The sequence below is a fragment of the Camelus bactrianus genome, chromosome 19 (assembly GCF_048773025.1).
Source record: "Camelus bactrianus isolate YW-2024 breed Bactrian camel chromosome 19, ASM4877302v1, whole genome shotgun sequence".
In the NCBI taxonomy this organism is placed as follows: Eukaryota; Metazoa; Chordata; class Mammalia; order Artiodactyla; family Camelidae; genus Camelus; species Camelus bactrianus.
In genome coordinates, this window is record NC_133557.1 from 17,194,597 (window position 1) to 17,205,396 (window position 10,800).

The 10,800-nt window shown below is 46.2% G+C and overlaps 1 protein-coding gene across 2 annotated transcripts in view; it reads right to left on the reverse strand.

Annotated features, from left to right (window-relative positions):
- The window catches only part of ZHX3 (zinc fingers and homeoboxes 3), a 120,924-nt gene extending 110,190 nt beyond the window's left edge, over window positions 1–10,734 (reverse strand). For both annotated transcript variants that reach the window (XM_045519384.2, XM_010958739.3), the window contains exons 1-2: window positions 10,595–10,734; window positions 9,915–10,121 (exon numbers count right to left, since the gene is read on the reverse strand). The gene's annotated coding sequence lies outside the window, so the exon portion shown is untranslated. The remainder of the gene's footprint in view (window positions 1–9,914; window positions 10,122–10,594) is intronic.
- Between the last annotated feature and the right edge of the window lie 66 nt (window positions 10,735–10,800).

The window sequence follows — 10,800 nt, forward strand, 5'->3', positions numbered from 1 at the left end:
ATGATGCTTACAAGAGACATACTTTAATATAAAGACTAAATTTAAAAGATAATGGAAATAGTCTAGCTAAGATTTAAATAAGAAATAATACGTATTTTATACAAATTCTCTATTAAAATAGAGGGAACAGTTCCCAACTTATTTTATAAGGTCAGCATAATCCTACTACCAAAACCTGGTTTAAAAAAAAAAAAGACAGAAAATATCACAGACCAATCTCTCTCATGACTATAAATGCAACAACCCTTGACAAAATATTAGCCAAATCAAATCCAGCAATAAATAAAAAGGCTACTAAATCACAACCAAGTGGAGTTTACCCCAGGAAAGCAAATTGATTTAACATTTAAAACTGACCAACCACATTAACAGAATAAAAGGGAAAAATAATTTGATCATCTGAATAGATGCTGAAAAAACATTTGATAAAATTCAAAATCGACTCACAATAAAAACTCTCAGCAACATAAGAACAGGAAGGAACATCCTCAATCTGATATAGGATATGTAGGAAAAAAACCCTAGAGCTAACATCATCCTTAATGGTATAATGTTGAACATGTTCCTTCCTACAGTCAGGAATAGAGCAAGGATATCAGCTAACACCACCCCTAATTAGCATTTTACTAGATGTCTTAGCCAGAGCAATAAGGAAAGAAAAAAAAAGTTATAAAGACAGGAAAGAAAAATCAAAACTATCTTTATTCAAAAATGACATGATTGTATAGCTAGAAAATCCTAAGGAACCTCAAATAAATTTTAGAACTAATAAGTGACTCTCTTAATCCGGCTGCTATAACAAAATACCACAAACTAGGTAGCTTATAAACAATAGAAATTTATTTCTCACAGTTCTGGAAGCTGGAAGTCTGAGATCAGGGTGCCAACATGGTTTGGTTCTGATGCAGGCCCTCTTCTGGGTTGCAAAATCAATATACAAAAATCAACCTTATTTCTATATTCCATCAAATGTCAGAAAAAAAATGTTTTTAATTGTCAGAAAAAAATAGCAAAAAAACCCCAAAAAACCCCAAAACCACGTACCTACAGGTGGATCTTACAAAAGACATGGAAAACCTCCATGGAGGAAACCACAAACACTTTAGTAGATATTAAAGAACAAATGAATAATGCAGAGAAACACCACGCTAACAGATTGGGAGACTCAGTACATAAAGCTATCATTCTCTCTCTATGGATTCAAAGCAATCCTGTTGACTTTCATATGGAAGCTGACAAGATGATTCTAATATAAAATTTATGTTAAACTGGAGAAAGCCAATGACAGCTAAGGTACTCTTGAAGGAGTACAAGGTGGGAAGATTTAATCTATCAGTTAATAAGACATAATAAAGCTCTAATAATTAAGACAGTATAGTATTGTGCAAGAGTAGACAAAAACCAATGGACAGAAGAGAGATACTTCAAAAATAGTTTAATGATAAAGAAAGCATTGCAGAACAGTGTACTTTTGTATAAGGAGTATTGCGTTAAGTTAATATTCATATGGGAAAACGACATTGGAATCCTATCTCACACCATACTCAAAAGCCAACTCCTAAAAAAAAAAAAAGCCAGCTCATGATGGATTATGGACCTAAATATAAAAAGTAAAACAATAAACAAGGCGTGACACACAGAAGAAACTCAATAAACATTTCTTGAATGAATGGGTATATACATGGGATCTGTTATTCCAATTTAACTTCATTTATTCAAGAAACAACAAAACCAATTTCTGTTGGATTACGGATTTAAACGTGTAAGGGAAAACAATACACAGCTTTAGAAGACGACATACAGAAGGCACCCCTTCTGTCCAAGTCCATTGTGATGGCCTCGGTGACATTTTAATGAAGTCACTCGAAGTTAGGAGGCCATAATGACAAATTTCTAGTGAGTGAAACCTCCATTGGAAACCTGGAGACCATGACATGGAATAACAGGTATGGGCAATTTCTGGGGTGCAAGGTGCAATGGGGCCATGCAGTTTTTGCAAGATTTCCAATAACGAACATAATTTAGACTGGTATACGTTCTTCCAGATTTTTTCAGGGTATCTAAACTTTTTTTGTTGTTATTATAACTAAGGGATTATATTACACGCAGTTGAATTTTTTTTAAACTTAAGGGATGTTAAACATCTGTCCACTTTAATCCATATAGGTCTACTTCATACTTTGCGGGGAGCTGGATATGCTCATTAGCTTGATTTTGGTGATGGTTTCAGGGGTGTCGACACATGTTAAAACTCAAATTGTACACTTGAAATATATGTGGTTTATTGTACCTCACTCATACCTCAGTAAAAATGGGACAGTCTTGTGCTTTAAATCTCTTTTACTGTTTCCCCCACTTGACACTATAAGTTCCATCCACGTTGTTGTGTGTGCATCTAACGGGTCGTTTCTCAAGGCTGTGCAGAATTTCAGGGTACGCAGTCATCGTGGTTCACTAACTCATGCCTTCATCACTCCCCCTGCCTCCTGCCCATCTAGGCCATGAACAAGGCTGTCATAAATAACCTCTTCCCTGTCTTCTTAAGGATCTGAGCAAACTTGCTTTAAAATATATTTCACAGAGTAAGATTGCTGAACCATGTACCCAATGCCTATTTCATTTTACTGAAAACTGCCTGCTTATTTTACAGAAACACTGAGCAAGTTTCCATTCCTCCCAGCCTCTTCGCTTGGATTTCTCACCCTTCCCACTGCAACAGACCGAGGGCACGGACGTCAGTTCCTGGTGCCACCCCCACCCCGCCCCCACTCAATTTGGTATTGACTTTATGGTTGCTGACAAATAATACTTCAGTCTAAGGCACATGGCTGGGGCCATTCCCTAGTGTTTAACAGATGGAATTTCTATTTTCACTTGTTTTTGAAATCATGTTTTTGGGGAGAGGTGCAGGTCAGAGGTGGGAGCTCTGTAGTCTGCCTTTCCACGGCACTCCCTGGCTGCCTTCAAAGGTCCCACCTCCATGAAGGAACCGGGCCCCTGTGCTTGGGCCAGTGTTTTAAGCTGCAAGGAATGTGGTGACTCAGCTGGTCGCCCAGGGACACCTCGGTGAACAAGGCCGAGGGAAGGAAGTCATTACACAGACAGCTGGGCTGTAAAAAACAAAAATACTCCACGTACCAAACTTTACAAAGCACTGTGGCTGTGTGTCCCATGACTCAATGGGACACTGCTTCTGCCACGTGGCCCCCAGGTCAGATATGTGGCCCCCGGCTCAGAATACGTGGCACATAGCCCTCACTCACGGCTGGCTGCTCCTCAAGGCTCTTGGAAAGCTGACTGGGTGGGGACCCCAGGAAAATCTGTGACTGTCTTCTCCCTTCCACCCTCTCCCATGGCTTGCCGCATCATCTCTTTGTTCCTTCCTCTTTAACTCTCTCACCCTTAAAGAAATTTAAAAGTCTGGAATTTAGCATTTCACACCAGCGGGAGACTTGGCAGAGACACAGCAAGGTCAAAATACCAGCGCCCTAGGAAGGCCCTACTGAGTCAGGCAGATACCAGCAACACATCATATCATCTGCGCAGGGTCCAGAGTACTGGGGAGAGATGCCAAGGGGAGATAGGCCAGAAGCAAGGGATGGAGACTTCAAGGCAGAGGCAAGGTCATCAAAGATGTGGACACTCTTCTTTACTGGAGACTGTGCCAGACCCTATTCTTGGGATGTATCAGTGAAGACAGAACAAATGTCTTGACTTCATGGGGCCTACATTCTCATGGGAGGGGACAGATAAATATCAAATATTAGAAATAAGTAAATGATATGGCATGTGAGTGGGTGGTGAGTGGTACTGGAAAAGAGCAGAAGAGGGAAAAGTGGGTGGGGTGGTCAAAGTAGAAATGTGTCATCTGAGTAGGCCTGAGGTGGGTAAGAGGTTGGGTCATGAGGGGATCTGGGGCAAGAGCCTTCTGAGCAGAAACCTCCAGGGCAAGGCGAGCGTGACTGATGTGCCTGAAATTCACAAGGAGGTGACCGTGGGGGCTGCAGACTGAGTGGGGGTCGGGGTGTGGTGAGGAGTGTGGGAACCACTGGAGGGTCCTGAGCAGAGATCTAACGAGAATTAACTCTGGTTTTAATGGCCTCCCACTGTCAGATGGCTTTGACCTCTGAGGGTCCAGAGCAAGTTAAGTACAAAGTGAAACTGCAAATTTACCAAAGACATAGGATGTGTGAAGTCGATGAGGGTGACATTGGAGGACAGGTGGAGGCACCCATGGCATTAGAAGATGAGGTTAGAAAGTATTAGAAAGGGACCGTGGCAGGGCAGGAATTTTGGAAGAATGATTCAAGAAAGGGTTGTGAGAAGGCTTTGGAAAAACCAAAGAAGCCCAGAAACTATTTTGGATGGTTGTGTTTTTTTTTTTTTTTTTTTTTTTTTTTTACAAAATGCACTGTTCCATGAAGGATGTCATACCATGCAATCTACACTTGGCTCCCAAATCATTTATTCTTTAGTCATATGAAAAATTAGGATATTTTTGGCATGCATGACCAAAACTTTATTTAGTATAAGACAGTAACATGTTGTTCCATTTACTTTTGAGTACACATTAATAATTGGTTTCCTTTTCTTCATGTGTGACAATGGTTCCCACTTCACCAGGTTGAGTAAAGATTAAATAAGAGCGTTCACTTACTCACACATGCAACTAATACTTATTATGGGTCTTCCTCCAAGTGCCAGGCACACAGTGAGGCTCTGGGGATACAAGGATGAGCAAAAAGTATGCTCATGAAGACACAGCATTCATCAAATGGTATCTATAAATAAAGTGTCACATAGAAGAGTAAGATGAAAAGGCACATGATGTTATGAGAGCCTATGTAAGGTGTATTAATTAGTGATTGCTCTGTAATAAGTCACTGCCACCTTAGACCCTTGAACAACATATATTTATTATCTCCGTTTCTGTGAGTCCCAAGTCTAGGCTTAGCTGGGTCGTCTGCTTAGGGACTCACAAGGTTACAATCAAGGTGACAGCTGTGCTGCATTCTCATCTGGAGGCTCAACTAGAGAGGAATCACTTCCAAGCCCCCACAGGTTTTTGGCAAGAGTCACTTCCTTGTGGCTATAGGACTGAGGACCGTGGCTTCTTGCTGGCTGTCAACTGGAGGCTGCCACAGCTCCTAGAGACCACTCATAGCTCCTTGCTATGTGTGCGTCCCTAACATGGCTGTTTACTTCATTGAGTCAGCAAGGGGAGTCTCCAGAGCTAGTCTGCTAGTTATATGATATAATATAATCTTGGAAGTGACAGTCCATCATCTTTGCCATATTCTGTTGGTTAAAAGCACATCACAGGCCCTACTCATACTGGAGAGGAAGGGATTACACAAAGGCATGAGTATCAGGAGGTGGGGACACAGGGAGTTACTTTAGCATATATCTGCCACTGAAGACCTCCCTGAGAAAGGAAAATGGAGCCAGAATCTAAAACATGAGTTGGCATTAACTACATGGATGGGGGAGGGAAGCACTGCCCAGGTAGAGAGGACAAGGTGGGCAGAACAGCACTATAGCATTTACAAAGGCTCGGCTCGGTGACTGGTAATGCTGTGTCACTCTCCTGGTCAGCAGCCATAAGTGGCTCCTCAATGCCCTTGGTTTTCCCCATCTTCAAGGCCGGATAGGCCACCTCCTTGTCCTCGCTTTCTCCAGAATCCATGGCTTCACTCAACACTTCCACCCACTTAGACTGCCCCTGCCCCTCCTATATATCACCATCTATATGTAATTCAAGGCCCAGCATCAACTGATCTCTAAACAGTATTTCTGAACATCTATTATCATTCTATTTATGAACAAAATTTAAATATTTTGAACATTCATGCTAGACCTTCCTTGAATTGCAAAGCATAATGAGATATGACCCTGGATGCTAGATGGAGGAGGTGGGGGCAGAAAGTGTATCTAAATAAAAAGAAGACTAGGAGGTCCCCTTGCTGAAGGTTCAGCCACGGGACAGTTGGTAAGTCCTGTGGGGACTTTAGAACACCCAGAAAGCCCCGCTTCATACAGTGGTTAATGATCTTTCAGTTTTCTTCCCTAGACTAGAAATTGCAAACGGGTTCCAAAAGGTTCGGTCAAACTGATGTTTTTCCAGGAGGGGTAGTTGGAGGCAGGAACTGCCCAGCCACAGCCCGCATTGCCAGGCAACCTGGCCAGGCCAGGTCAGTCCTCAGCTGGCACCAATGGCTAGACTGGCAGGAGTCTGGGACAGCAACCGGGATCCCTGACCACATCCAGGGCCTGTCCCTGAAAGGCTGGAAGAGGCCCCGGTAGCACGGCAGCCTTAGCCACATCAGCAGGGTAGGGGCACACGGAAGGGTAAAGCAACCCAGGTCGGCAGCCCAGAGCCTGCCTTCCATCAGCCAGCAACGGGGTGGGGGGTGGGGCGCGTTGGGGGATGGGGGGCGGGGACCAGGGGCCAGGCTGGCGGCAGAGGTCGGGGCCACGGGGGGTAGTTAGGGTGGGAATCGTGGGTGGGGTCGGGTCGCTTCCCAGCCCCACCTCAGGAAGAAGCCGGCCTTGGATGCTGCAACTCCAGCCTTGGAACCAATCGCCACCTGCCCAGTGCTGTGACTGAGGGGTGAGTGTCTGCAGATACCTTGGAGGGCAGAAGCAGCCTGAACCCAGGGGCGGGGAGAGGCCTGCCATCTACTTGGGTTTCTCCTCACCCCTCCCCTCTCCCCGATACCCGCCTCTCCGTCCCCGACTGAATGTTCCCTAGTGCTCGGTCCACCTGGAAGCCAGAGAGCTTTATCTCAATAGCCATCAAAGCTTCCTCCTTTGCTTTGAGGGCAGAGGACCTGACACAATTCCTCCCTCGCCCTGCACTCTCCTTGCCTCGCCTTCCCTCTTCCAGACTGAACTATCCCCAGGTAGCTCCGCAAGGGCTTTGTATAAACTAGTCAGTACACCTGGGACACTGTTCCCACCCTTCTTCATCTAATTAATTGCAACATCTTTTTCAGGCTTATACAGATATCTACTCGGGAAAGCCTTCCTTGAGCCTCCCATCCTGCTATGGGCTCCTGGGCTTGGCCCACCTGTGCCCTGGTCACCGTACATCACAACTGTCTGCCTGCCTGTCTGTTCTCCTTTTCCTTCTTCCTACCCTCCCCCTCCCCCTACCTGGCCAGTGCATCTCCAGTGCCTGCCCCAGGCACAGGGCTCAGAATGATCCTAACACCTGACCTGGTGCTCCTCTGCCATCCTCTATACCTCTGCCTGGATGGGAGGCTCCTGGGTCACTTCATCTCACATAGCAGCAAGTCTCAAGCCAGGGTTGGCATCAGGAACACTTGGGTGCAGGGGCGAGGGAGGAGCGTATTAAAATACAGATTGCTGGGCCCCACCTCCAGAGTTTCTGATTCAGCGGGTCTGGAGTAGGGCCTGAGAGCATGCATTTCTAACAAGTTTCCGGGTGATGTTGCAGCTGCTGGCCCAGGGACCACGCTTTATGAATCACACCTTAGAGCACCCGTTTCTTCATTGGTAAAATAGGACAATGGCTGTCCCCACTGTACTAGGTTTTTGTGCCAAACAAATGAGACAATGCAAATGAGAAACTCAGCATGTTGCCTGCACCCAGTAGGTGCTCACTAAGTGTTTCCTGTTGCTACTCAGAGTAGGCAGGAGACATGCCAGGCAGGGAAAACAGGAACAGGAACAGAGGTGGGAAAGGGACCAAGCAGGGCAGCTGGGCTGGCAGAAGGGCAAGGCCCAGCACAGCAGCCAGGGAGTCCAAGTTGTGCTCTGGAAGCAGCTGGGAGCCACACACAGTTCTGGAGCATGGCAGGGACAGGTGGAAGCTGAATGTGGCAACATTAAGCACAAGGCTGTTGCCAGTAGCAAACCTCATGTGCTGGGTACTCCTTGGCTGTTGGGCCAGTCATAAGGTTGCCAGATTTTAACATATAAAAATAAATTCTATCTAGTTAAATTTGAATTTCAGATACCAATAAATGATTTTTTTAGTGTAAGTATGTCCCCAGTATGGCAGGGGACATACTTATACTAAAAAAACCTTTTGTTATTCATCTGAAATTCAAATTTAATTGGGCATCCTTTATTTCTTATAACTATATAGACTTTATTTGCAGACAACCATGTAATATACTCTAATTTCATTTCCTTTCCTTTTTTCCTGGAGTCATCGTTGTCTAGCTCTTTTCCTTTTTGTTTAATTTTCTGAGTACCTATCACAGCTCAGCTCCAAACTTTTTGCCAGCATCCTCTCTCAATGCATTCAAATATAGCAAATAATTTCTTAAATTATCACTTTGCTGTACACCCAGAACTATACTGTAATACTGTAAATCACACAATACTGTAAATCAACTATACTTCAATTTTTTAAAAAAGACACTGGAGTCATCCCTCCTGGATGGGTAGATCTGATGGTCATCCTTTATTTCTATTTGCTAAATCTGACCAGACATTAATTGCCTGCCACTCAAGCCTGCATCCTGGAGGGAGCCAGGGCAGGTTCCTCTGCCTCCCTTCCCACCTTCAACAGGGCCACTAGGAGTGGTCAAGGAGCCACTCCTGCCCATGACAAGTGGTCACGGCTTCAGGCCTGGGTGAGCGGTCCTCTCACTTCACGCCGGGTTCATCCAGCCAGAAAGCAGTAGGGCACAGTAAATAATCATTGGGTCTTGCAACTTAACAAAGCACACGTGGCTACCAGGTCCAGGAAAGCAGGAAGCGCCACCTGCACTGATGGGTCACTCAAGAAACAAACAGCTGCCAGTGGTATAGGCCCACCTAGTCAGGGAACCCAGGGAGAGGAGAACATTGCCTTCATCCCCAGAAGTGAGCAAACGCAAGCACCCATGCTGCCCGCACACAAGAAAGACACCTCGGAGATGGTGATATAAACCTCAAGTGAGAACAGGGTGGTCCTGGCCTCGTTCATCTCAGTTGGGTGTTAGGACAAGTCACAGCACCAGAGTTTGCCTTCCCCATCCCCACCGTCATCAAATCCCAGACGATTCATCGTTCCAGAAACAAGCCTGTCGGAAATCCAATTTCTGCAACAGTCTTTATATCAAGTTTTTTTTTTCTGTCTAACAAAGAATAATGAAAACAATTTGTGCTCTATCTTAAAAAAAAAGTGATAATCATGGTTGAACGCCTGGCATGTGCCCTGTGCCATGTCCAGCATTTTATTTGGCTCCATAGTTCTCAGCCTTGGGTGCATATTACAATCACCTGGAGAGGTTTTTGTTTGTTTTGTTTTCCAATTTCAATAGCCGAGGCCTCAGTATTGGCCAAGAGCACAGTGATTTCTATTTGCAGCCAAAGTTGAGAACCACTGATTTAGTTCATCCTGTTTAATCCTCACAATACAATCCTGCTGGGTGGATTTTATCTCCATCTTGCAGATGAGGTAACTGAGGCTCAAAGAGGTGGAGTTACTGTGGCATTTGTAGGCATAACCCCTGACCGCCCCTCCCTCCCCCCTTCTCCCTCCCTCCCTTCCTTCCTTCTCAGACTCCCTGGAAGGATTCCTGATGTTGCCAGTGTTTGACTGTTGAATACAGTGTTATATCTAATGCTTCCACAGACATGTTTGTGGCATGGTGCTGCCCTCTGGCCACCTTGAGATAGCTCTGCTTCTAATAGGAGCTCTGCGCCCATCAGGGTTCTTCTGAGATACCAGCCAGACACTGTCTGGGTTCAGGACTGACACCAAATGACTTTTGCTAGAGCAAAGACAATTGAGACCAGCCACTTCCAACCAGGTCCTATCATCCAGTCAGGCTAACAGTGGCCATCTCTCACACTCCCCATCACCCAGTACTTTCTAAGCCTTGCTCTTTGCCATTGAACCCCCTCCCGCCAAGCTTTTTCTGGGTTCCCTCCCTCTTTACAGTAAACTCTCTCACCTCCTGACCCTTCTCAGGGCATCTTCTTTGCGGGCGCCAATACATCCTCACAGGTTGTCGGAGAACTCTTTGATCCAGGGCAAGCCGAGAACCACAGATCCAGCGGGAAAAAACGCTCTTCTGCCGGAGCCTCGCCGGCTGCTTGCGGGCCCACACGGATCCTTCAGACGTGCGCCCACCTGGGCTCACCTGTTCCTCTCGCGGCGCCTGCGGGCGGAAAAGAGGCTCAGCTGGGCTGGAAAGCTGGTCATCGCCTGCCCTCTGCTGGCCATTGGAAGTATTGAGCCCGCTGCCGCTCCGCCCGGGGAATAGGCTGGGCGGAAGGGAGAGCCGGCATTTTTTGAGCTCCTGCTGTATTAGGCACGAACTGGACGCAGGGGTGTGAGGAGGAACGCGACCTGCTCTCACGGAGTTCATATTCAAAGAGCCGGACAATAATCAAATAGTCGTTCAAGCAAATGAAAAATTACAAATGTGGGCACTATTGATATGAGGGCCCCGTCCAGCCTCGGAGGTGGTGTTGGGGGTAGGGAGTGGAGGTCAGGGAAAGCTGCCCCCGAGGAAGGGACTTTTGAGAGCTAGGTGCCTCACAAAGTCATTTTACGTAATCTCGAAAATCCTGCAAGGTGGCTATTCCCTTTGACAAAGCAGAAAATGGGCTCATTGGGGAAAGAATTTACCAAGGTCACCCAGGAAGCTAGCAGCCAAGCCAGGAAGGCTTAGGCCGACTCAATTCGAAAGTCCCAGCTTTTCCGCGGATCCTGGAGGTGGGGCTCGTGGCCTGCCGCGCGGACGTTCCGTCAAGGAACTCTAGGGCGCGGGGCGGGACGGGCTAGAGCCGGAGTGGGCGGGGCCTGACATGGGCCCCGGCCTCCATAGGTGGAAG